The sequence below is a fragment of the Pleurodeles waltl genome, chromosome 3_1 (genome assembly GCF_031143425.1).
Source record: "Pleurodeles waltl isolate 20211129_DDA chromosome 3_1, aPleWal1.hap1.20221129, whole genome shotgun sequence".
NCBI classification, from domain to species: domain Eukaryota; kingdom Metazoa; phylum Chordata; class Amphibia; order Caudata; family Salamandridae; genus Pleurodeles; species Pleurodeles waltl.
The window spans coordinates 436,448,338-436,474,202 of NC_090440.1; the positions used below are offsets into that span (position 1 = coordinate 436,448,338).

The window sequence follows — 25,865 nt, forward strand, 5'->3', positions numbered from 1 at the left end:
ATCAAAGCGAACCATTTTGTATATCAATGCTCCAACCCCCACAGTTAACTGGTATATCAATATTTTTTATCTCTGTCCAAGTTAGCGCAAACCTAGGGTCTGCCCCCACCAAACCAGTGGTTTCTGGATTTCATGGCTATATGCATAATAGGGGAAAGTACTGGGTTTACACTGATGGAACCTTAGGTGGCTCTGCTGGCATAAACGCTTGACCTAGCAAATCACCCACCAGTGGGCTACCATGGTATAGAGACAGTTGCTCTAATGCCTATTACACATAAGTCAGAAGTGATTCTCAGTGTGGAGTTGTCATAGTGAAAATACCCAGTCAGAAGCACACTCTGCCAATCATCTCCTGGGGATATGCTAGGTGGAGAATTTCATTTGCATTGAGTGTCACATCCTACAACCACTGGTTTCCTTTTGCTGTTATATTGCCAGCGAGGGAAGATAGAAAGGTGGACCACCCATTTTTGGACTCAGTCTCAGCAATTTTCCAAGGGGATAGGGGTACTTAAGCCTGCATTCACTGGATGGTGTCTTTTCCAGTGGAGAGTTGATGGGAAATTGCTTGTGCAAGCAGAGTAGATATAGTGGCCAATTTACCCACCTGAGTGGAGAGTGATTGGTTATTTTCAAACTTCGTGCTTATTCCTTTACCCATGGAAAACTTACAGCTCACTAAGGGAGGCAGAGCATTTTTTTTAAGGGAGGTCGATGATTTTTCTACCCTCCTCTTCTGTTAATGTAGCTTATTTTCTCATGAAATTTTGACATGTAATTCTGCATTCAGAAATGAGACTCTTCAAATATTAGGAAAATGTATTCAACGTCCACCACTGTGTCAGAGAGATGGGATCTCAACAATTGCCATGTCATTTATGTTTTCTACCTTGAGCACAACATATGTATGTATACAAATATATATTTTTGTAACTGTAGCCCCAGCCTCCATCATGCACATTGTCATCAATGACATAATTTCAGAAATCATCAGTGAAATTATCGGTGATGTCATATAACATGCAATGAGTGATTTAGTATGTAAGGTGATAAGCAGTCCATGACGATAGTGGCTTGAAATAACTGATTGGTGATTTTTAGTGTTTTTAGTTCAAAATGTTAGATTTAAACTGACATTTTTACCTAGCTATAATGTCTCTTTAACCTCTGTTTTTTTCCAGTGAAGCTTTTTTAATGCAAAGTAAGCCACCAATACTAAACATAAATATAAAGTCACTTTAACCTTTGTTCTTTTCAGTGAATTTCTGTGGAATTTTTAACATAAAGTAATATTTTATTACCATATGTAGCTTTGCCACCCTCTATCTTTGCACGGCATGGGGTTGGCTACAGGACCTGGCTTCTGGCCAGACACTGCACCCAACCTCCCGCAGGTAGCTAACCCCTCGACCATGCGCAGCCTTGGTTTGGCCATGAAATTTACAACCCTGTTTTAAAAATTGTTTTTCTGATCCAGTGGGACTCTTGTGAGAGCCAGTGGGACTCCTATGCTACCTATGTACCTTTGTTGGAGCACAGGGACCCAACGTTTTTTATATGTGGACCCAGGGGTCCATTCTGGTACCACACAATGTCCAGGGTTTCTTGGTACCCCTACCCTGCCCCCATACACGTTATTTGTTTTTAATATTCAGGGCATGGAGATCAAGTCCCCATGTCCTGAAATGTTGGCCACAACATTTCTCCTCAGGTTGCAGCCAGCCAATTGGAGTAAAAACAATTTGACAGGACTCACAGGAGAGTCTCCACCACGCAGGAACGAGATGGCCATCAGGAGAGGCCCTCTTGGACAATGAAAATGCTCTATTAGTTGTAGCTCCATGATCGCTGAACTCCAGCGGATGTGAAGTGAGCCCAACCATGCACATATACATACATTTTTTACCTTAAGTTCTCAAAAATACTGAACAGACTTAAACCAAATTACAGAAAGCATACTTTTTAGGAAATCATCTAGCTTTCTGCTAATTTGGTGTATATCCCACTCAGCCATCTGGCCTGTTTTAAAGTCCCTATGGGAAATTGGGTTTTGGGACCCCACTATTTTTCAGCCCCATGTGAAGAATCACCTTGAAACATCCAAGGAAGGAGCTGAGGTAGATTAACTTTTTTTGTGAAATGTCATGAAGATTAGTCATATGGTACCCCAAAACACTCTTCCTATGGTAAACTAGGTTCTAATTATAACTACACAATGCCAACCGTCACTGTATAATATACTGTGTAATATCTATCTATCTATCTATCTATCTATCTATCTATCTATCTATCTATCTACCTATCTATCTAGAAAAGAAAGTATTATAGCTTCTTTTCTATATGTTATGATAAATTCAACATTCGTAAATTGTTCGAATCGTTACTACTCATTTGAGTCCACTTATGAGATTCATATGTTCTTCCTAGCCATACTTATACATATGAAACATATTTCCATTATAATCTACAGGCTTTCATAATCAGTAACTTTACTGCCATGTAACCACCCCTCCAAGGCCTTCACTGAATGGTCAATGAAATCAACCCAGTCTTGTGAAGACTCCTTTTTGGTCTGTCTGAACTTTATCCTGTACTGTTCAGTGGTTAAGCCATAACCATCCAGGAGTGCATTCTTAAGAACTTGGAAATTATTGGCATCATTTTCTTTCACTGTAAGGAGCCTATCCCTACCTTTTCCACTAAATGATAGCCATAGGATAGCAGCCCACTGCTTTTGAGGGACATCCTGTACAGCACAGGCCCTCTCAAGTGCAGCAAACCACTTGTTAATGTCATCCCCCTCCTTATAAGGGGGAACTATCTTGTGCAGATTCCTGGAATCATGCTCTTTTGCAGGATGACTATGGGGAATACTGCTGCTGCCACCATGGGTATCTAAACCCAACTTCTGTCTTTCCTTCTCTAATTCTAAAGACTGTCTATCCAAATCCAGCTGTTGCTTCTTGAGCTTCAGTCTGGTTTGTTCCACTCTCAATCTATTGAGCTCCCTTTCTAACAATCTGTCATCAGGGTGGGTGGGAGGGACATTTCTAGATACAGAGGTATGATGGGAATGAACAGAAGGAGACCTGTCCCTTACAGAGGGCACCCTAACAGCTTGGCTACCAGTATAATGTGAGAGCACACCATCAGTATGGTGTGATTCAACCTCTGTACCAACTATGCTAGACTGTCTAGTAATGGGCAGGCTGAGAAGTTTCTTTCCTGAACCTTTTCCTGGGGGAGTCCCTGGATCAGATTGAGAACCATTAGCTACTTTTTCTACAGATTGGGCACTTATGGCCTTATCCTGTACTCTAAGCATATTAATTAACAGTTCTAAGGAAGGATTCTTCCCTACACTCAAACCTCTCTCTATGCAGAGACTCCTTGCTCCTTTCCAGCTAAGGTGATCATATGCAAGTTTGGACAGTTCAACTTTTTGGCCTGTGCCAGACATTTTTTAGAGAGAGTTAAAGTGATAGACAAAGAGAAAAAAGTTTTCAGAACTTTTTGGAAAGACAGAAAAAAACTTTTTAAACTTTTAAGAACTTTTTGAAAGTTTAGAAGTACTTTTCAGCACTTAGAAAAGAGTGAAAAGAGGAAATGCAAAACTTTTTGGCTATGTGTATATACACTGACCTTGTTTTGTATATTTTTCTCCTATGAAAAGTACAATGACAAGAGTGGTAAGTAGTCTCAAAGCACTTATCCCACCGCTGCACAACCAATGTAGGAGGCTGGACTGGCTTGTAGTGAGTACCAAGGGGTACTTGCACCTTGCACCAGGCCCAGTTATCCCTTATTAGTGTATAGGGTGTCTAGCAGCATAGGCTGATAGATAATGGTAGCTTAGCAGAGCAGCTTAGGCTGAACTAGGAGACGTGTGAAGCTACTACAGTACCACTTAGTGTCATATGCACAATATCATAAGAAAACACAATACACAGTTATACTAAAAATAAAGGTACTTTATTTTTATGACAATATGCCAAAGTATCTTAGAGTGTACCCTCAGTGAGAGGATAGGAAATATACACAAGTTATATATACACAATAGCAAAAATATGCAGTATAGTCTTAGAAAACAGTGCAAACAATGTATAGTTACAATAGGATGCAATGGGGAAACATAGGGATAGGGGCAACACAAACCATATACTCCAAAAGTGGAATGTGAACCACGAATGGACCCCAAACCTATGTGACCTTGTAGAGGGTCGCTGGGACTATCAGAAAATAGTGAGAGTTAGAAAAATAACCCTCCCCAAGACCCTGAAAAGTGAGTGCAAAGTGCACCAAAGTTCCCCTAAGGACAAAATAGTCTTATTAGAGGGAAAATGCAAGGAAAACACAAATCAGCAATGCAACAACGATGGATTCCTGACTGAGGGTACCTGTGGAACAAGGGGACCAAGTCCAAAAGTCACAAGCAGCTCGGAGATGGGCAGATGCCCAAGAAATGCCAGCGGTTGGTGCAAAGAAGCTCTTACTAGGCTGAAGAACTGTGAATACTGCAGGAACGACAAGGGCTAGAGACTTCCCCTTTGGAGGATGGATCCCCCACGCCTTGGAGAGTCGTGCAGAAGTGTTTTCCCGCCGGATGGACGCCAACAAGCCTTGCTACACGCAAATCGTGCGTTTGGCGTTTTTGGACGCTGCTGGGGCCCAGGAGGGACCAGGAGGTCGCAAATTGGACCTGCAGAGAGAAGGGACGTCGAGCAAGACAAAGAGCCCTCACTGAAGCAGGTAGCACCCGGAGAAGTGCCAGAAACAGGCACTACAAGGATGCGTGAAACGGTGCTCGCCGAAGTTGCACAAAGGAGTCCCACGTCGCCGGAGACCAACTTAGAAAGTCGTGCAATGCAGGTTAGAGTGCCGTGGACCCAGGCTTGGCTGTGCACGAAGGATTTCCGCCGGAAGTGCACAGGGGCCGGAGTAGCTTGCAAAGTCGCGGTTCCCAGCAATGCAGCCCAGCGAGGTGAGGCAAGGACTTACCTCCACCAAACTTGGGCTGAAGAGTCACTGGACTGTGGGGGTCACTTGGACGGTGTCGCTGGATTCGAGGGACCTCGCTCGTCGTGCTGAGAGGAGACCCAAGGGACCGGTAATGCAGCTTTTTGGTGCCTGTGGTTGCAGGGGGACGATTCCGTCGACCCACGGGAGATTTCTTCGGAGCTTCTGGTGCAGAGAGGAGGCAGACTACCCCCACAGCATGCACAAGCAGGAAAACAGTCGAGAAGGCGGCAGGATCAGCGTTACAGAGTTGCAGTAGTCGTCTTTGCTACTATGTTGCAGGTTTGCAGGCTTCCAGCGCGGTCAGCGGTCGATTCCTTATCAGAAGGTGAAGAGGGAGATGCAGAGGAACTCGGCTGAGCTCATGCATTCGTTATCTAAAGTTTCCCCAGAGACAGAGACCCTAAATAGCCAGAAAAGAGGGTTTGGCTACCTAGGAGAGAGGAAAGGCTACTAACACCTGAAGGAGCCTATCAGCAGGAGTCTCTGACGTCACCTGGTGGCACTGGCCACTCAGAGCAGTCCAGTGTGCCAGCAGCACCTCTGTTTCCAAGATGGCAGAGGTCTGGAGCACACTGGAGGAGCTCTGGACACCTCCCAGGGGAGGTGCAGGTCAGGGGAGTGGTCACTCCCCTTTCCTTTGTCCAGTTTCGCGCCAGAGCAGGGGCTAAGGGGTCCCTGAACCGGTGTAGACTGGCTTATGCAGAATTGGGCACATCTGTGCCCAACAAAGCATTTCCAGAGGCTGGGGGAGGCTACTCCTCCCCTGCCTTCACACCATTTTCCAACGGGAGAGGGTGTCACACCCTCTCTCAGAGGAAGTTCTTTGTTCTGCCATCCTGGGCCAGGCCTGGCTGGACCCCAGGAGGGCAGCTGCCTGTCTGAGGGGTTGGCAGCAGCTGCAGAGAAACCCCAGGAAGGGCAGTCTGGCAGTACCAGGGTCTGTGCTACAGACCACTGGGATCATGGAATTGTACCAACAATGCCAGGATGGCATAGAGGGGGCAATTCCATGATCATAGACATGTTACATGGCCATATTCGGAGTTACCATGGTGAAGCTACATATAGGTAGTGACCTATATGTAGTGCACGCGTGTAATGGTGTCCCCGCACTCACAAAGTTCAGTGAATTGGCTCTGAACAATGTGGGGGCACCTTGGCTAGTGCCAGGGTGCCCTCACACTAAGTAACTTTGCACCTAACCTTTACCAGGTAAAGGTTAGACATATAGGTGACTTATAAGTTACTTAAGTGCAGTGTAAAATGGCTGTGAAATAACGTGGACGTTATTTCACTCAGGCTGCAGTGGCAGGCCTGTGTAAGAATTGTCAGAGCTCCCTATGGGTGGCAAAAGAAATGCTGCAGCCCATAGGGATCTCCTGGAACCCCAATACCCTGGGTACCTCAGTACCATATACTAGGGAATTATAAGGGTGTTCCAGTAAGCCAATGTAAATTGGTAAAAATGGTCACTAGCCTGTTAGTGACAATTTGAAAGTAATGAGAGAGCATAACCACTGAGGTTCTGGTTAGCAGAGCCTCAGTGAGACAGTTAGGCACCACACAGGGAACATATACATGCACACCTATGAGCACTGGGGCCCTGTGTGACAGGGTCCCAGTGACACATACATATAGGCCACAAACCTATGAGCACTGGGGTCCTGACCAGCAGCATCCCAGTGACACATAACAAACATACTGAAACCATAGTGTTTTCACTATGAGCACTGAGGCCTGGCTATCAGGATCCCAGTGAGACAGTGAAAACAGTGACAAACATCCTGACATACACTCACAAACAGGCCAAAAGTGGGGGTAACAAGGCTAGAAAGAGGCTACCTTCTCACACTGACTTTCTACAATGAGGGAAAATAAAAGGTGCAGTTTTCCCTTACCAGGGCACATACAACATATTTTATAATTCCACTGATTATAGTAAAATGGCACCCCACCCCTGGGGCATCTAGGGGAGAAAATGGAGGTTACGTATATGTGAAAATAAGGTAGAATAATACTTTAGAATTACCTTTAATTCCAAAGCCGAATTTGCATAAATTTTGCTCTTTAAAATGAAAAGCAGGCACACAGCAGTGCACACTCCAGTGTAGGAAATCTACTGGGCCTCTAAACTTCCTGAAACTATTATATGTAGGGATGTATTGGTAGTATGAATCCCCCTTGCTCAATTATCTACTAGGGACTCACAGAGTCTGCCATTGCCAGTTGGAATTATAACACTATCATTTGACCATATACCTTTTCTGCAGGGCACGGGTGCTGGGCCTGTTAAGCAGAGCCCAGGGCACAGTCAGGGACAGTTTACCATCAGTATCATTCAGAAATATTAAGGTGAACATGCTAAAAGGGCGACTTTCTCACATGGCCACCTCCCAAACTATAGGTGATAGGTAATTAACCTACACCCTGGTAGTACTTATTAGCTAAGAGAAAAGTTAATCTTCATTAGCATGGGCCACTGCTGGTCTGTGTTCCACTGTGAAGTCCATCGCCTGTAGGGAAATGGACCACCTCAACAATTTAGGATTCAACCCTTGTTGGCATTAGCCATCTGAGAGGTCTGTGGTCAGTTTGAATGTGGAAGTGAGTCCCAAACAAGTATGGTCTCAGCTTTTTCAGGGACCAAACCACAGCAATGGCTTGCTTCTCAATGGCACTTCATTTTTGCTCTCTGGGGGTCAGTTGCCTGCTGATGAAGGCAACTAGCTTATCAAGGTCCTCTTCATTCACCTGTGCCAACACTGCCCCAACCCCATGCTCTGAATTATCTGTCTGAACCACAAATTCCCTTGTGTAGTCAGGGGCCAGCAACACTGGTACTTAACACATAGCTTCCTTCAGAGTGTCAAAGGCCTTCTGAGTGAGTTGTTAGGGGAGTCACAATGGTCTGAACACATTTTCTACTATACCCAGTCAGACCAAGGAAAGCCGTGACCTGTGTCTGGGTTACAGGAGCATATCAATTCAAGGTGTTTTGGATTTTAGCTTGGAGAGGTTGTACATGGCCTCCACCTACAAGGTGACGCAGGTACACAATTGAACTCTGCCCTATTTGACACTTACTGGCCTTTATAGTCAGGCCTGCCTGCTGCTGGCCCAGAAGCACTTTCTTCAGGTGGGTAAGGTGCTCCTTCCAGGTGGAAGTGCACACAGCTATATCTTCCAGATAAGCTGCACTGAACTGCTCCAGCCCAGATAAGACCTTGCTCATCAACCTTTGGAAGGTGGCAGGTACATTCTTTAAACCAAAGGGCATTACTTTAAATTGATAGTGCCCCTCTGGTGCTAAGAAAGCTGACCTCTCCTTTGCTCCTTCACTTAGGGCAATCAGCCAGTAGCCTGAAGTTACATCAAATATACTGAGGTACTTAGCTGCCCCTAACCTATCAATGAGCTCATCTGCTCTAGGTATAGGGAGAGCATCAGACTTTGTGACAGCATCCAATCCACTGTAGTCCACAGAGAACCTCAATTCTTTATTTTTCCTCTGAGGATTGGTATTGGGTACCAGCACCACTGGACTGCCCATGGACTATCAGAAGGCTCAACTACCCCCAATTCCAGTATGTTAGCTACATCAGCCTTGATACTGGTTCTGACCTGGTCAGACAACCTGTACAGCTTACGTTTGACAGGTAGGCTGTCAGCAGTGTCAATATCATGGACACACCAAGTGGTGAGTCCAGAGGTCAGGAAAAACAGCCCAACAACCTGCCCCAGCACCTGCTCGCAGTTTCTGTGCTATTGGTCTGTCAATTAGGGAAAGAGTACAACTCCCTCCAATGACCCATCTTGCACATTTGTGGAGAGCAGGTCTGGCAGGGGCTCGGTCTCTTCTTCTCCTCTTTTATCTGTGACCATCAACATGGTCATGTCTGCCCTGCCCTGGTGGGGTTTCAGTCTGTTAACATGCAGGGCCCTGTGAAGGTTCCTCTGGGTGTTAAAGTCCACCAAATAAGTAACTTCACCCTTTTTTTCTAGAATGGTACAGGGCCCAGTGTACCTGTCCTGAAAGGGCCCTAGGAGTCACAGGCTCCAACACCCACACCAATTGACCTGGTTTGTATTCAGGCATGGTAGTTCTCTGGTCATACCAGAGCGTCATGAACTCTTGGTTGGCCTCCAAGTTCTTGCTTGCCTTAAACATGTACTTTGCCATGCAAGCTCGCAGGCCTAGTACATAATCTAGCACATTGTCCTTGGCTTCTTTGAGATGCTTCTCCCAAGACTCTCTCACCAGGCACAATGGCCCTCTACAGGGTGACCAAACAACAATTCTAAGGGACTGAAACCAACCCCTTTTTGTGGAACCTTCCTGTATGCAAACAGTGAACATGGTAGGAGAACATCCCATCTCCTCCTTAGTTTGTCAGATAAACAATTAATCTGACACTTTAGGGTGTGGTTGAATCTTTCTACCAGACCGCTGGTCTGGGGCTGGAGTGGGGTGGTGAATCTGTAGGTAGCATCATGCCCATCCCACATCACTATCAGATAGCTGGACATTAAATTCAAGCCCCTATCTGACACATCCTCCTTTGGGAAACCCACTCTGGTGAACATACCAAGTAGGGTCCTAGCCACCACAGGAGCAGTGACAGTTCTGAGGGTTACTGCCTCAGAGTAGCTTGTGGCATGGTCCACTACTACCAAGATATACCTGTCCCCTGATCCAGTTGGTGGGTCAAGGGGGCCAACAATGTCAATCCCCATGCTTTCAAAGGGAGTCCCACCATTGGCAGAGGTATCAAGGGAGCTTTTGCTTTGCCACCTGCCTTGCCACTGGTGTGACAGGTTGCACAGGAACTGCAAAATTCCTTCACTTTGGCAGACATGCTGGGCCAATAGAAATGGTTCATCAACTGGTTCCAAGTCTGATTCTGACCCGAATGACCTGTCAAGGGAATGTCATGACACAGAGTGAGGAGGCACCTCTTGGTGGTACCCTCCTTGAGGTCTCTAGCTTCAGCATATAGGATTCCCTTATCCAAATACACTTTCCACTCACATCACCCTGCTTTGGCTGAGACAGTCTGCTGCAAGCCCTCAGAGTGAGACACTCTCTCTGTTCCTTGCAAAACTCCTGTCTGGTGGGTCTACCTGCTCCTGTCAATTCTGCCAAGTCGGGAAGATCTTGCAGGGGTGAAACACCCTCCTCAGGGTTCAGTCCCCCTGTAACTCTGGAGTTCCCTGGGTAGGCTTACTAGATCAAATAGATCAAATGCCCTTTCTCTTGTCATTGGATACTTGGCCCAGTAGTTCAGAGTCCAAGTGTCCATCATTTCCCTGCTGAGCAGCCTGTGACCTGCTCACAGCACATACCTATTTAGGGAGATCCAGCATCCTTGCATGGACCATTCTCTCTACCCCTGACCAGTCAGAAGCTTCAAGATCATTTCCCAATGTACACTCCACTGGGAGTGCAGGAGACCTGCTTAGGGCCTGTCTCGCCCCCCATTCCAAACTCACCATTGCCATGGGATGGACTTTGGTTCTGCTGTCTACATAGGTTACCTGGTGGTACACACTAGGTAGGATTTGCTCTCCAGAAACCACCTTCTCTGTGACCATAGTCACACTGGCTCCTGTGTCTTTTAGAGCCTCAACCTCAGTCTCATTGATTTTAGGCCTCTGCCTATATCTCTCCATGCTGGGAGGCAAGCTGGCCGGGGTTGCAATTTCCACCCCACCCATGGACAATAAAGGTTGCCTCTGTCAATACTTCCCCCATCTCTGGGACAATGTCCACCCCCACACCTACACTAGCAATCCCTGTGGACTGCCCAGCAGTGGGAGGCTTCATTTTGCAGACCGCATCTCCTCTTTTGTGGCCTGGCAGGTGAAATCCAAAACACTACCCTGCCTTTGTTAGGTTACAAAACTTTCCTGCCTTTGTAGGATCAATATTCTTCCCTAGGTACCCCTTCTTCTTGAAGGTGGCATGGCTTGGGGTCCTACCCTCTTGTGCAGGTTTTTGTGGACCTTGTGAGGACTCCTTCTGTTTTTATCCTTCCTTCTCCTGAGCTTTCTCCTGGGAGGGGGCCAGCCCTCCTTTCATTTGGTCACATCCCTGGTTTTGATTAGACACCCTTGTTCTCATCCACTCATCAGCTGTCCCCCTCGGCTCTCTGGGACCAGACAACTTTGAGTCCACTAAATGCTGGTGTAACTTCTCCTGTACACAATGAGTCAGGATGTGCTTTTTAAATATTAAGCTGTACAGCCCCGCATAGTTACTCTCTTGGTTACCCTTAATCCAGCGTTCTAGTGCCTTCACTGAGACATCCACAAAGTCCACCCATGACTGTGTGCTCACCTTCTAGGTGTCTCTGAACTTCACCCTGTACTGTTCTGGGTCAATCCAAATGTATTGACTAAACATTGTTTCACTGTGTGAGTTGGATTTTGCTTTATTCCACGGGGTCAGGAGCCTGTCCCCTGCAGCTATTTGAAACAGTTCACAAAGAAGTGCACCCCAATACTTTGAGTGGACCTCTTGCATCCCAAGGGCCTTCTCAAATGCTGTCAACCATTTGTCAATGTCACCCCATCAGTGTATATTGTAAGTATTCCCTTGAGAGCCTAGGGATACCCCTAGTCCCCTGGGTATCACAGTACTTCCTCATTGTCGCTGCCACCACCCCTTCTCTCCTTCTCTCCTTCTCCCTTACCCACCTCTTCTTCTCCAGCTCTAATTTCTTCTTTTCTATTGCTAAGGCCTCCAACTGGGCCTGAAGCTGTCTCTCTTCAAGAGATAGTGCTGGTTCCCCTATGGGCGAACCTTCCCTCCCTCCCCTAGCTGGGATCCTGAGCCTAATGCTGGAGGTAGTGGACAGGGCATCATCATCCTCCTCTACCTGGTGGAGTTCGGTGGAGGGGTTGCCTCCCCACTCCCTTTCATTCTCTGGAGCTGTCTGTGCACAGGCCTTAAGGGGCCTAACCAATTCTGTTTTCCTGAGTTTGTGTTTAATAGGTAGCCCCCTGGACCTACACAGAACCCCAAGCTCAGGCACTTTGAGCTTGTTCAGTTTAGCCAGATCCAGCTCCATGGTATCCCTAGTTTTGGGTTACACAAACTTTGCACTCAGAAATAGAGCAAACTTTGAAAAATGAAAAGAATGGACTAAAAATCAGTTTCAGTCCAAATTTTTAAAATCCAAAATTAAAAGTTTTGCTCTTAGCCAATTTAGCAGGCTTTTACTGATCATAACTCACTTTACTGTATGGTGTAAATCAAACACAAGTCCACATCCACACTAGTGAACACCAATTATGTTAGAGGGTGGGTATTGGTAGGGGTAAGAACACACCTACTACCAGCAATATACCCCCAACATAGTGTTGTGCCCAGTCAAGGTCCCACAGAGTAGCCCCTGGATCAACCCCTGATAGCTTGGCAATGAGAAGTCAGGCTTAAATTATGAGACAGGTATGTAAAGCTTTTAAATACACCAACACAGTAAATAAGTAAGACACAACACATAATAACAATCCCACACCAATTTATAAAAATAGTAAATATTTTTATCTTTAAAATGAAACCGAAAGGACAAAAATCCAATATGGGGAACCAGAGATATACATTTTTAAAGATTAAAAGTAACTAGCGCTTAGAAGCAAATAATAGCGATTAAAGGGAAGGTTGCACTTGACCAGGACACAGTCAAGAGTTCCAGCTGCCTGAAAAAGTAACACTTTATGCTTACTTTCAGAAGTATTTCTTGATGCAAGAAACTGGTCCACAATCCCAGTCCAAGGTTCTAGAATCTCTGAGTTGCTCCTTGGGACATTGGGACTACAATTCCCACTGTGCATCCGGCCAAATCCTTGCAAGTCCACTGGATGACCTCCAGGCTGGGGTCTTTTGTGGAAGTTTGTTGGCGAGAGTTATTTACAACCCCAATCCAAGGTTCCAGAATCTCTGAGTTGCTCTTTGGGACAATGAGACTACAATTCCCACAATGCACCTGACCAAAACCTTGGAAGTCCATGGACACACTCCAGGCTGGGGACTTTTATGGAAGTTGATGCAGGAACGCTCCTTTCTCCTGTTGCTTTCAGGGAGACCTCTTCTGAGTCCTTCTTGAAGCAAGACAGAGTCCCTTGGCCTGCTGTTACAGTGTGCAACACGAGGAACACGTCACTCTGTAGTCCTCTGTGTTACAGACCAGGATTCCAGCAGGGCAGTCCTACTTTTTCTTCTTGTGGTTTCAGGCAGCAGATCTGAATTCCAATGCAGATCAGCCTCTTTTATTCAATCATCTTGGGGGACAGTCAGTGGGCATCCTTTCCAATGAGCACCCAGAGGTATGACAACTTCCTCCAAAGTGTGGCATCTTCTTGTCCCATAAAGCACTGCACTTTAACATTCCAAGATGGATGATTTTCCTCCAGAGGTACAGGACCTGGCTAAACCAACTCACAGGTGTAGCTTATTTCCATTAACTCCCCTTCTTCACATCTGCAAATTCCTTCCTTATGCCTACTACCTATCTGTGGGATAGAGGGGCAAAGGGGCAGGCCTGACTGAATTCCTTTCTGACTGGCTTCCCTTAGAAACCTTATCTTGATTTAACCACGCCCCCCACTCCTGGCCTGAGCATCTGCTAACTTCCCCGTCAGACAGCTTCTGCTCAGTGCAGGCCATTTATCACCTCATCAAAGCAGCCTGGCTAATCCTGTTAGGGCTGACCAATCAGGAGAGACTTCTAGCAGGCTAGAATTTGGCTTACAGAAAGGAAAGTTGTATAACTTATATTCTGTATAAATTATGATAAATTCAACAGTGGCAAATAGTTGCATTTATCATTACCATTCATTTGAGTCCACAGATTTGTATGTTTTTCCTAGCCATACTTAGGTTTATGAAACATATTTCCATTATAGCCTAGGGAACTGACTTTCTACAATGGGGGAAAATGAAAAGGTGCAGTTTTCCCCTCACCAGAGCATATAAAACATATTTTATAATGCCCCTGCTTATAGTTACATGGCACCCCCCACCCCTGGGCATCTAGGGGAGACCTTGGGGGTGACATATGTAAACAAGGTAGTTTAATACTTGGAAAGTACCTCTCATTCTAAAGTCAAATGTGCATACATTTTACTTTTTAAAGACAGTCTGAAAAGCAGTGTTGTCTTTAAAAAGGACAGCAAGCACATGGCAGGGCACACTCTGGTGCAGGTAATCTACTGGGCCTCTAAACTGCCATGCCCTATTGTATACTAGGGACTTATCAGTAGTTTGAATCCCCCTTGTCCAATTATCTACTAAGGACTTAAAGGGTCGGTCATTGCCTATTGGAATGATAACATTATCATTTGACCATATACATGTTATTCAGAGCACTGCCTCTGGGCCCGTTAGGCAGAGCCCAGGGCACAGTCAGGGTCAGTTACCATCAGTCAGAAATATTGAGTTGAACACGCTGGAAGGGTGGCTTCCTCAGCCCAGAAATGACCGTTGCCATTTTAACTTCCATAGGATTCTTTGTGCTTTGAATCAGAAAGAAAGACTGAACGGAATTACACCCAACTAGGCATGAAAGTAGAGCTTTACTAAAGGAAGTGCCTTTGCTAGTTTTGGTGTAAATCCCTTCAGTAGTTGTTAAAAAATTTGCATTTCAATAGTGTTCTATTCTGGACATGTTCTGGACAGTTGCGTTATGGAATTTCCAAGGCTTCACAAACTTACGGAGGATTTGCAAATTCAAGAAAACAAATAGAGGCATACAATTGGGTGAGGATGCTTTTAATCACATTATGCATTTTGGATTCACAAATCCCCCATACTCTGATAAGCTGGTCATCCCAGAAAAAATTCTGCTGCAGCCACCAATATCTTGAATCCTCCTGAAGTTCCCTCCGGGGGCCTTCGGATTTCAAAATTCATAAATTGAGCATAGAAGTCACAAAATCTGTAATGAAATAAAAAAATCAGCCAAGTACTGTTGCACTTGGCCAACAATCACACATGGGGGTTGGCCACAGGTGACAAGTTGGAATGTGTGGTGGGCCTACATGCCAGGCAAGACCCTGTGCCTAACCCTTGCTGACCATGGTTGAAAGTTGTGCCCTGTGGGTTTGGCTGCTCGCAGCAGGTTGTGTACAGGGACTGGCAGCAGGCCAGGCTTTACAGCCATCCCCTTCTCTGCATGTCTAAACGTCATGCATAAAAGGTGCTGATCACTAGCAGGTGGGGTCTGCAGCCAGGGGTGAGTTGAGCTCTGCCAGATACCCATGCTTTGCAGGGCCAATGGCTTAGTGTGAAGCAGAGTTTGACTGAATATGTCAGGTTAGGTGCAGTGTTGGGAGCGGGAGCTAACTGCAAACTGGGCCTTGTATCCAAACCTGGCTGCACACACATCAGACTGTGCGCAATGGGTGTTAGGTGCAAGCAACAGTTGCATGTGGTATATTACATTGTTAAAAAAAACATTCACTGTAAAAACTAATGTGCAAGTAAAGTTATGGTTAGCTTTAGTTATAATAACAGCATATGTTTTAAAAAACTCGCAGTCATTGAGAAAACCACAGCTAAAGTGCAATTACAGTTACAAAACCTTAAAATCATTGAAATTTACCAGTTAATGTTATGCAAACTAACCATAACTTGTGGTATCTCAATCACTGTTTATGGCAATACATATGCCAGCACTCAGGAAAGGTGTTCTGGCATTATTGATGACAATGACATCTCAAATGACATCATTAATGGCATCACCTCTCATGGTGTTGTTGACATATTTACGTTCAACAGCAAACACTAAAAAAAAAAAAAAAAGGAAAATAAATGTCTACAGCCATTTGTTTCAGTTATGGACTGTCTGCGGCTAAAAGCCATTGTGCATGGCCAAAGGCCAGTGTGCCACTGGGGTTGGCCACTATGGCAGATTGGGTGGAGGGTTAGGCACCCGCCCTAACCATTGGCTAGGCCCTGCATCCAACCCCTACTGAGCACAGCCATACACAGTGTGAAGAAGTGGTTGGCTGTAAATAGTAGGTTAAATTGCAAGCAACAATTACATGAGGTGTATGATATATACACAACTAAGAAATTCACTGAAAAAATACAAACAACACTGTTAAAATGCAGGTTTGGTTACACAATAAACCTAATAACACTGCAATTCACCAGTTACAGTTATGTAAACTAAGCATATCTCATACCACTGTCATGCACTGCTTATGACCTTACATATGACTTCACGTAAAACATGTTGAATAGCTTGACTGAGGACATATCAGATTACATCATTGATGAAAAAGATACTATTTGGTGCAAATATGTTAATGCTAACATCTCAATGATAGCACAGAGTCAGGATCGGGTAATCTAAAACACAATTATAATCTAAAACTAAGTACTTGCCAAGCACTACTAATGATACTCAAGAGTCAGAATTGTTTACAAGAAAATTGCATAAGATCAAAATTATCAGCAAGGTGCTCTAGTTCATTTTTAAAGAACCGTTATTAACCTAACTACCTAAAAAATGATGCCTAAATAATTATATGTTTTTGTATTATTAAATAATCTAAGTTAAAAAATTAGCATTAATTTCTCTGATGACCTGAAGTTGGGCAGTAATTGTGATACTGTCTATTCAGAGACAAGTTTGAACAGCTCTCTATATCTCAGCAACGTTCATTGTATAAGGGCTTTATTCAGAACATTTTGTAACCACATGAGATTTTTACATTTTCCAAACTGTGCACTTCAATATAGTTTTCTCACCCAAAATCCATGAAAGTGAAAGGATGATACTGTTATTTCAAATAAAATGAAGAGTAGATGTTCTGAACCACACCTGTACATTCACACAAAGTGAACAATTGTGAGCTATTGTTCTCAAGTGCTGGACCAATTCACACCATATAAAAGCATGGAAAAGTGTAACTTTAAAATGGTGTTGTTTTTGAAATGCATCAGAAAATATTCATAATGATTTGTTTCACTGTGCCAATATGTTAAACTTCTCCCTAATCTCTATCAAACTTAGCATGTAGAAGGAATCCAAAATACGGATCTATTTGACGAAGAATGCTTCAGGGTAATTCAACTACAGAAAAGTTAAACCTACCTAAATAAATTCATAACATAGGTATATCTTATACCATGTAAACCCTAGCTGCTCCTAGTGATGTACATGTGAATTGGGCTAATTTATTATGGTATTGATAATTTCCCATGTAATGCTTTAAGAAGTGTCATTGAAGATGAACATTTTTATATTGAATATGAAGTTGTATTATAGCAATATGAGGAGCATTTGGCATTTCGATGAACATAAAAATGTGCAAGGCAGCACCCGGATAACTGTCAACAATTTTTATGAATATTGCTGCCTAGTAACTAATTCCATGAAATTAGCAACTGGCCATTGGAAGAACAACATTCAAATGTGTAAAGCTCCTCCAAGATCCACTGTCAACTTGTTGACATTGTGCCAGCCTTGTACCTTAAAGGGTGAAAACAATTTTAAAGAAATAGAAACACTCATAAATGCTACTTTTCATACCCATGTTTTGAAACTGATGAAGGAAGGTAGAAGTATTTTAATGTCACTGTTCTACCTTTATGACTCAGTAACATAACTGAGGAAAATTGATGGTGTTGTGTGCTGATCCTGGCATGGACTTTACAATAGTGTGTATGATTTAGTGATCAATAGCTGTCTTCAGAATAATGTGGGATAGTAAATGTTTAGAACCATTGACAATGGATTCTTCTGTTCTTTTCTCAATGCTGTATATTAATTCATCCACTAATGTATGAATTAATCACTGCTTGCATTGTTGTGTTTGGGCTTATAAACACACCCTAAAAATATTCCACAATATTCAACATTAGGGTTTAGTCACAGAGGTATTTTGTGGTGCAAAAATTAGAATCACTAAGAGAAGACAATAAGGGCATGAAGCAGTCTATCCCATTGTTTGGGGTAATACCTCATATTCTACAAAGGGTGGAGAGCAGAGAGAGGTGGGTGGGGGCGTGTTGGGGGTGCAGGGTGGAAGGTCAAGCCATAGCTAATTTGATATATGTAGTCTTGTAAATGTGTGTGTGTAGATATATATATGTGTGTGTCTGTGTACGTATATATATATCTATATATGTATATGTATATATATATATATATTTATATGTATATATATATATATAAATATATATATATATATACACACACACACACACACACACACACATGTATAGGCACAGATTCACAAAGCTATGCAAAGACACATACAGGGCACATATAAAAGTGAGAGTAATGTCTTTAGTCCTTCTTTTATGTCTGACCTGTCCCACTTTTTGCTCCTCAAAATCTGGTCACCCCAACTAGCGCACACTTGAAATAAGACATCTGGCATCTGCCAACATGTGCAACAACCACCTTGTGTGTTCATAGATGCCAACTTGTATGTACCCATGGGACGTGTGCTACAAGAGTATTTAATGTTTAGGGGCTCATTAAGGAGGCGTGGAGGTGGTGGGGTGTCAGGCCAGCATTAACAAAGTGCCCTTTAACTATTTTGTACTTACCTCGCTTGTCTTAAGCACTGAAGACCAATGAGGGCTCTGAAGATGGTTTTGTGTATTCGTTCAGAAATAAGCACCTCTGCTCTCAAATAGGGTCGAGGTGACAATCTGTTTAAATATTTCCACGAATAATTGTAGGCTTCTAGTCAGATGCTCTGTCTAGAATTCAACTGAACATTGGCACTTGATTTGGTACAAAGGTTCTGGTAAAACATGCTGACGAAGTCATATTTGATCCTGCGGAATTCTGTTGCTACACTTCACTTCGAGCACATGTGCTATGCGAAAAACACGTATTATATTAATTATAGAGACTTCTACTGGGAAATATTAATAAACAGCCAATCTGGAATTACAGTGTGAATTGCAGAAGTTGACTATAAACAAGGAAGCACTTACCACCTATAGAAAATAGCATATTGAGCAGTCACACTTAGTTTTAAGATTTTTTTCCAATTACTGGCGAGCAGGAGGGTATCGTTTATAGTACAGTATCACGTTGAAAGCAAATTTAAGATACATCTGGTTATTGCACTCCACTCCCTCACTTCACCATATTATGCTTGATAAACGCCCTTATAAGAACATTCAAGCATTTAAGAGAACTCTAACAGCAACGAGCAGGATAGCAGAGGAAAGGCGCATCGAAAGAGCGCAGTGCCTTGTTAAATTTGTGGTGACAGGAGAGAAACAATACTGTACGTGTACACCCCACACCATTTTACAATATTTAAATTTAGGGTATACGTGAACCACAGGGGCCACATGCTTTTTTCTGCGTTCACTTTTTCCAGGTCAAACGTATATTAGATGCACTACGGCCCCTTCCGAAACGTTAAAAACGGTCTTTCCTTTCATTTTACAATATTGTCATCCATGTTTCCCAACTTCAAACTGCGAATCAGTTAAAGGCAGCATGAAGAGATTCTGAGAACGTTTCGTACTCCCAACGACCGAAATTCATGACTAAAATCCATCTATTCATGGGCTGAACAAAAAGCTTCTTTTAGCAGCACTATGAGCCCATTCAGAGAGCTGATGGTAGAGAGGCACACACGCTTTCTCTATCCTATGCGCACACTGAACGGCTGTTCTGCCTCGCACAAGCCGGCTCTGACTATTTAAAAGTAAACTTTGAAGGTTTCCGTTGTTGCACTGGGCCCAGGTTTTTTTTTTATTTTTCTACTTCTATAACGGTTCTCTCTCTCGCTCCCTCCCTCTTTCTCGCCCTCTCTCTTCTTTCAATCTCCCTCTCTCACTTTTAAACAGCCTTTAATTTTCTTGGCTGCTCCTGGTGGAGTGCTGGCAGACTGTCTGTGGTCCCGGCCCTGTCATGAACGCGGCTTTTGTTGCCGCTGGGAAGTTGGCTGTGAGCGGCACAGAGGCTGGTCTGTTTGGCACCGGGAGGGGAGGTGGCGATAGGAGCAGGCTTGGCGTCATCCTGTGGTGGCAGGGCCCTTTGCTCAAACATAGCACGTGAAGGGGGCACACGAAGTGTGTGTTGGAGTGGGATGGAGAGGGAAGCGCGAAGAGCGGGTGGACGTGTTCTTCTCCCACACTGCCACAGTTGCGAAGGACAAATACACTGCCTCCCTGCTTCAACAAAGCAGCTGGCTAATCTGTAGCGGTGCCCGCTGGGCCAAGGGCAGAAAAAACCCTCTGCACTAATAGCTGGGAACCATTAGCCATTTTTTGGGCCATAGTCCATTTGAGTGAAACGATTTTGCATGCACCTTAATGCGTTACACTACCCACACTTAGCTAGTCTATCCCGCAAACTGAAAAGATTATTGACACTTTTCCTATAACCCAATATTAAATGCAGTCAAGCATGGTTCAAAATGGTAAAGTGCATAGTGAGGGCTTCCACGTTACCCGATTCGAAGATTTTCAGCAGGCCTTCAACCCACTCACCTATCTATTCTTCCTTTGCCTGGATTTATGTAGTGTCCGTGAATCCACTTGGCTGGATCTTGTTATTAAATGACATTTGTATTACCCCTCTGTTTCCTTGCCCACTTCTCTATGCAGGAAGTGCTTGGAGGTGAACCTTTCACAATTGGCTCTGTGCCCACATTTAGTACTGAGGGGCCCTGATAGTTATTGTCCCTTGTATTCTTTGGTTCTGTATTCAATAAATGGTTCAGAACATATTTGATGTTATAATACTATGTTTAACCATGCCGCCCCCTACTGGACAGAAGTCATATTTATACCAGACCTTTGCGTGCTCTTCGTTTTATTTCCTAGGAGTTCTAAGCTTATGCTGTTCTTAGGAGGCTTTTTTTAATTCCTGTTTCCTGCGTTACCTTTCCCTGCTTTCCTTGGTGACAAAGACTCCCTTTCTTTCAACGACTTCTGAGTGCCGCCCTTACGTCTACCTACTGTACAGTGACTTCATTTTTCTGCTTTGCACAGGCCTCCTTTATACTTAGGCATCCTCTCATTTCCAGGATCATGCTGCTGCTGGGAGCCAGGCTACAGAAATCATTCAAAACTGGACAGATTAGAACCTGCTAATGGCTTCTCTTCTGTCTTCCGGCCACTGGTGGACTATTCAAGGGATGGAGCATTTGTGTACTTACCTAGGCCATCGTTACCGCTGAACGTTTGGTTGAACTATGTTCAATACATGACCCAACATTTGCAACACTTATGGGCCCAGCACTAAGACTAACAGATTATCATTAGTGTTATAGTCCTTTCTCGATGATTATTTCATGTCTGCCAGCAAGACTTGTTGGTATGTCAATACATGCTGGCTCGGCGACTTACCTAGGTGAAGCTCTCCTTGAAACATCTGGGACAGATTTTGATGCTGGACAAGATGACTTAGCAACTCGTCTTTCTAATACAGTTTCAATGAAAAAAATATTGCCTAAAATTGTAAAATTATTTTGCATCGCTTGTATGGCTCTAGTACCCTGAAAAGCTGATGGGGTTATATTCATTTTTGTCCAGTATCTAAAATGGACATTCAGCTTCAATATAAAATTGTGGTCAAATAATGCAAGTAAATAAATACAGCGCAGGGAGTGTTCACGGATCTCTTGGATGGACTGTTGCTAAGTAACATGGGACCCCACCAACATGCATGGCACAAGCTGAGAAAGATTCAGACACTTATAGCTGTGTATGGCTTGGAAGTATGTGAAGATTGTGATTACATGTTTCTATATATTTTGTTTTTACTTGTGAAAAATCAATATCTTAGTTAAAAATAGTTAATAGTCTGACGAGTACACACTTGAGTAGGCCTGGGCAGACTTTGCAGAATTCTGCCATTCGTACCTCTGCAAAGTGCTGAAAAAACTGTGGCGTACCCTGACTTCTGCGAGCGGCAGAGTTTGGGTAAGTTGCACTGTTTCCGCTGATTTTCAATGCCAGGAGTTTCTCCCATGCTGTAAAATCAGCGCAAATGGCATCACGCAGAGCACCAAAGGGTGCCAACTTCTTTCTGCCACTAGAGTAAAAGTACAAGCAGCAACTTCCTCAATGTGAGCAATAGCTTTCTTAACACAAGAGGCAATGCCCTGCCGCAACCTCCTGCGTTCAGAAATCTCACTTGCACCCGCCAACTTAGCGATTACTCTCATTTGCCAACGTAACGTTGTCGTGTCATGCAAGAGAAAAAAACTCCACTCTGCGTCACTTTGCGGAGTTTTTCAGAACTCTGCGTGGAGTGGGCAACACTTCATGAACTCTGACAGCAGAGCAGAATTCTTTGCTCACCCATACTAGAGCCAATTAACATTTTGTGTGCCACAGGACAAATAGTATAATTTTCTTTTTGTAAAACTTCACAAACTATGTTGCTTCTTTGTATTTTAAGTATCCAGCAAAATCTGAAAATAGGTGAGGAAAACAGTTCCAAAAGTTGATCTACAGTGCAAAAAGCTTTACAATTAGGACGCACTTTCTCCTGGACAGTGTTCACATGTTTTCCTTTCAATAAGGGAACATTGTCAGACCATTCATTAACATAAGCAACGTGTTAAAGAACCAAAAGCTATCTTTTGGCACTTCCCAAATCACACAAGTTTTTGGAAGGAGACGAGAAACAATTCAGAAGGTGTCACTGTAGGTCAGTGAACCAGGAACCAGGACAGATGTGAACAGGCCTGTAAGCATAGCTGGCTATGTCATATTCAGCTGTTCTAAGAGTGGTCCAGCTAGGGTAGATTCAATCACGCCATGCTGTGGAAAATATTGCTTTGCCTGGCGTGTGACTGACTCTTCCCCAGTCATCCCTGCCGTTTGGGGACACCATCCTGTTGGAATTCCGTGCAAATCAGCCTACTTTAGAATCATGACACTGTGACACAGTCACTACAAGGTGAGAAAATGAACTCCTGACATGAGTTCTCATTGTATTGGACATACTACCTTGAAAAATATCGTACTGATGTGCGAGGCAGGAGCTGCATTTCAGTGCTACATATCGCAGTCGCTGACAGTACCTGGAAAACTGAGAAATTAGGTTGTGGGATAGCGTGCTGACTAGCATTCTAATATAAAAAATAAACTTTGCTCTTACAGTTTCGCATTTGAGATCACCAAATGAGGTCTTGGAATGTCTGAAAAGTAACTGTCGGTGTAGACTTTAAATGCACTCTCTGCTATTATGCTGCACTCACATGTTGGCCTATGTGGGATATGAATGCTGTTCTTTATTTCCATTCCAGCGCATGCAGTTTTGCTTTTACCATTATTACCTGCGAATACCAGAACGGAAGAAAAGCCCTGGACTAGCGCTCTATTTACATCTCAAAATCGCAAATCCCTGCATTATGCCTCTGCACTTAATTTTTTTGTCTGTATGTTATTCGTTAATATAATTTCCAGTCCTCGGTTTCCATTTGGAAATCAATACACTTAGTGTATTAAGTTCAATGGAAACATAGACTTCCATGCCCAAAATGCATTAGGCTGCCTTTCCAAACCCAGTACTGGAAACTTGGTGTGTCTCATCGCACGGATTGCAGGTTGTAAGCAATAATCTACAATATAGTTCTTAATTCAAGCAGCCTTTTAGTCAGATAGTGGTAGAAAAATAGGAAGGAATGTCTGGGTGACTGTTTAGCTTCGGCAATTTATGCTTCTGACTTGGAATGTCTTAGATTTGGCGACTGACCACAGCAACCTTAGATGTTTAATCGAAACCTAATCCTCTCACCTCCCCATCCCTTTAAGCTTTTAATGAGGTTACACGTTCCAATCCAGGTTACAAAACAGTTGTACAGGTACCCAGTGCTTGAAATGGAAAAGTAGAAGTGCAGGTACTCTGTAGCAGAGTACCTGCTTGTTTCCGAGAAGTGCCGGTACTCCCCAATTAAAAGTATTACGTTTTTCTTGAGAAGTGCCGGTACCCTCCCTCTCAAAATAAAAAAGTGCCTGTACTCAGTACCGGACAGTACCGGCCCATTTAAAGCACTGCAGGTACCCCGTATAAGCCATGACAGACAGTGTGTATAGTTCATTAGAGGTTGTCTAATGCCCATTACCCCTCCACGTTACAGTTAGCCAGTTGTGACTGTTGTGCCAAGAAGCTCCACAGAGCACACATGTTTAAGGCTGTGGGTCACTGCACAGGAGTATTAGAGCTTGTAAGCCACATAGGCTCTGACGTTTCTTTCATAGCACCAGATCAGACTCTAAGGGGAACAGACTGCAGTGGGGAATTTCAAGATGAAATAAACCCCATCAAGGAAGATCCATTGGAGAACCAGCGGAGAGTTCTTCACACATGTCCAAAGTCAGCTCACTGCAGCCATATGGGCATCAGCGCAGCTTCAGTCCAGTTGTATCATAGCATGTGGATCTTGGCTGTTCCTTTTATGGATGCAGTGTATTTCCTTTTCAAGTGAGCCAACAAATCCGCACAGTAAGTAGCAGCTCCACTTGAGGCTATCACTGTGTAAAGTGTTTCACAGTATGTGCTAGCAAACGGTAGAAGCGCCTGAGCTATCAATGAGGCAGTGTGGTTTGTTGGCAGCAGCAATCTGCAGCCAGTGCTCTGCCAACAGCTGGGCACAGTAATCACAGCAAGCGTTTTGGTGCGGTTTCTTTATCTAAAGGTGCTCTTTATTTGCACATAATGTTTGTCCCACCTCAACTATTTGAAATCCTCATTTTCATGTTTTTGCTATCAGACTTGCAATTTCTGGTCGTTGCGTGCTTTGGCCAGCACTTTACACAAAACATGCATTAACCTTATATACCAGTACATTAATGTACACTGTAATTTTACAGATGTTGTGTTGCTATAAATTAAATGGTGTCACCTTGTCAACTTTCTAAAGATCCCTTATTTCTGAAAGACTTTAGCCCCTCACAAGCTATTGCATGTGTAGAAAGAATACGCAGGTAGTAAAGAAAATGCAGATTATTGAAGGTAAAAGAAAGCAATTTACCTTTGACAGCTCAGTGCAGTGTTTCAGTAATGTATGTCCCATACACCTGGTAGAAAACTTAGGTTTTCTTCTTTTTAAGAAAAAGAAAAAAATATTGCCACAGCTCTGCTGTACTCTATTTCTTCAGCACCTCCAGATGGTTTCCTGCCTTCTTTTTCCTCTCCAAGTAGAAATCAAAATTCCCTGTGTGGTCGTGTCGGGATCCTTGAGGGCATTGGCAGCAGCAGGCTCAGCAGCAGCGGGGTCGAAGTGTTCAGTATGGATGTGTGAAGGAAAAAGGAGGTTTTTTTCAGAATCCCACCAAGGTTACTCCCTTGCCCGAGACTCCTCCTGTCAGTTTCTTTCCATTCCTCATGGAAATGCCTGCAGATTACTAAGTGCCCCCAGACCTCCCGTAAAGGTAGTCAAGTAGCAGGGTCTACCACTCTAGGAGCAGGGGGTGGAGAGAAAATAGGAGGGCCTGAGGGCAGGATAGTTGCACGCTGCTACTGGGAGAGAGACAGCCAAGGACTAACAAAACAGAAGAAACGCGAATACATAAGATATACAAATGGGACCCCCAGAAGCGAAGAGCATGACGACCAAAAGAGAGTGGAACAAGGGTTGCAGAGGACAGGCGAGCCACTTAAAATGAGGTGAACTTAATCACGGGACCCGCGCTGACTGATTGTTATAGGGCAGGCTTATACTTCACTTCAAGAGTATACATTTGATAATAATTTCACAGAAGACTGCAAAAGTTGTTCATGAACTCACAGGTCCAAGGCTATTGCAAAGGTTTTAACATTTGAAAGATGTTTTAGCTACTGTGGAGGACGATCAAGAATCGAAGGAAGCAACCGGAACCGGAAAGGTTCCTTTACATG

General features: G+C 43.9%; 1 protein-coding gene across 2 annotated transcripts in view; it reads right to left on the reverse strand.

The window, feature by feature from the left end:
• ACAN (aggrecan) overlaps positions 1–25,346 on the reverse strand; it is a 173,801-nt gene extending 148,455 nt beyond the window's left edge. For both annotated transcript variants that reach the window (XM_069222715.1, XM_069222714.1), the window contains exon 1: positions 25,000–25,346. The gene's annotated coding sequence lies outside the window, so the exon portion shown is untranslated. The remainder of the gene's footprint in view (positions 1–24,999) is intronic.
• Positions 25,347–25,865: the final 519 nt, after the last annotated feature.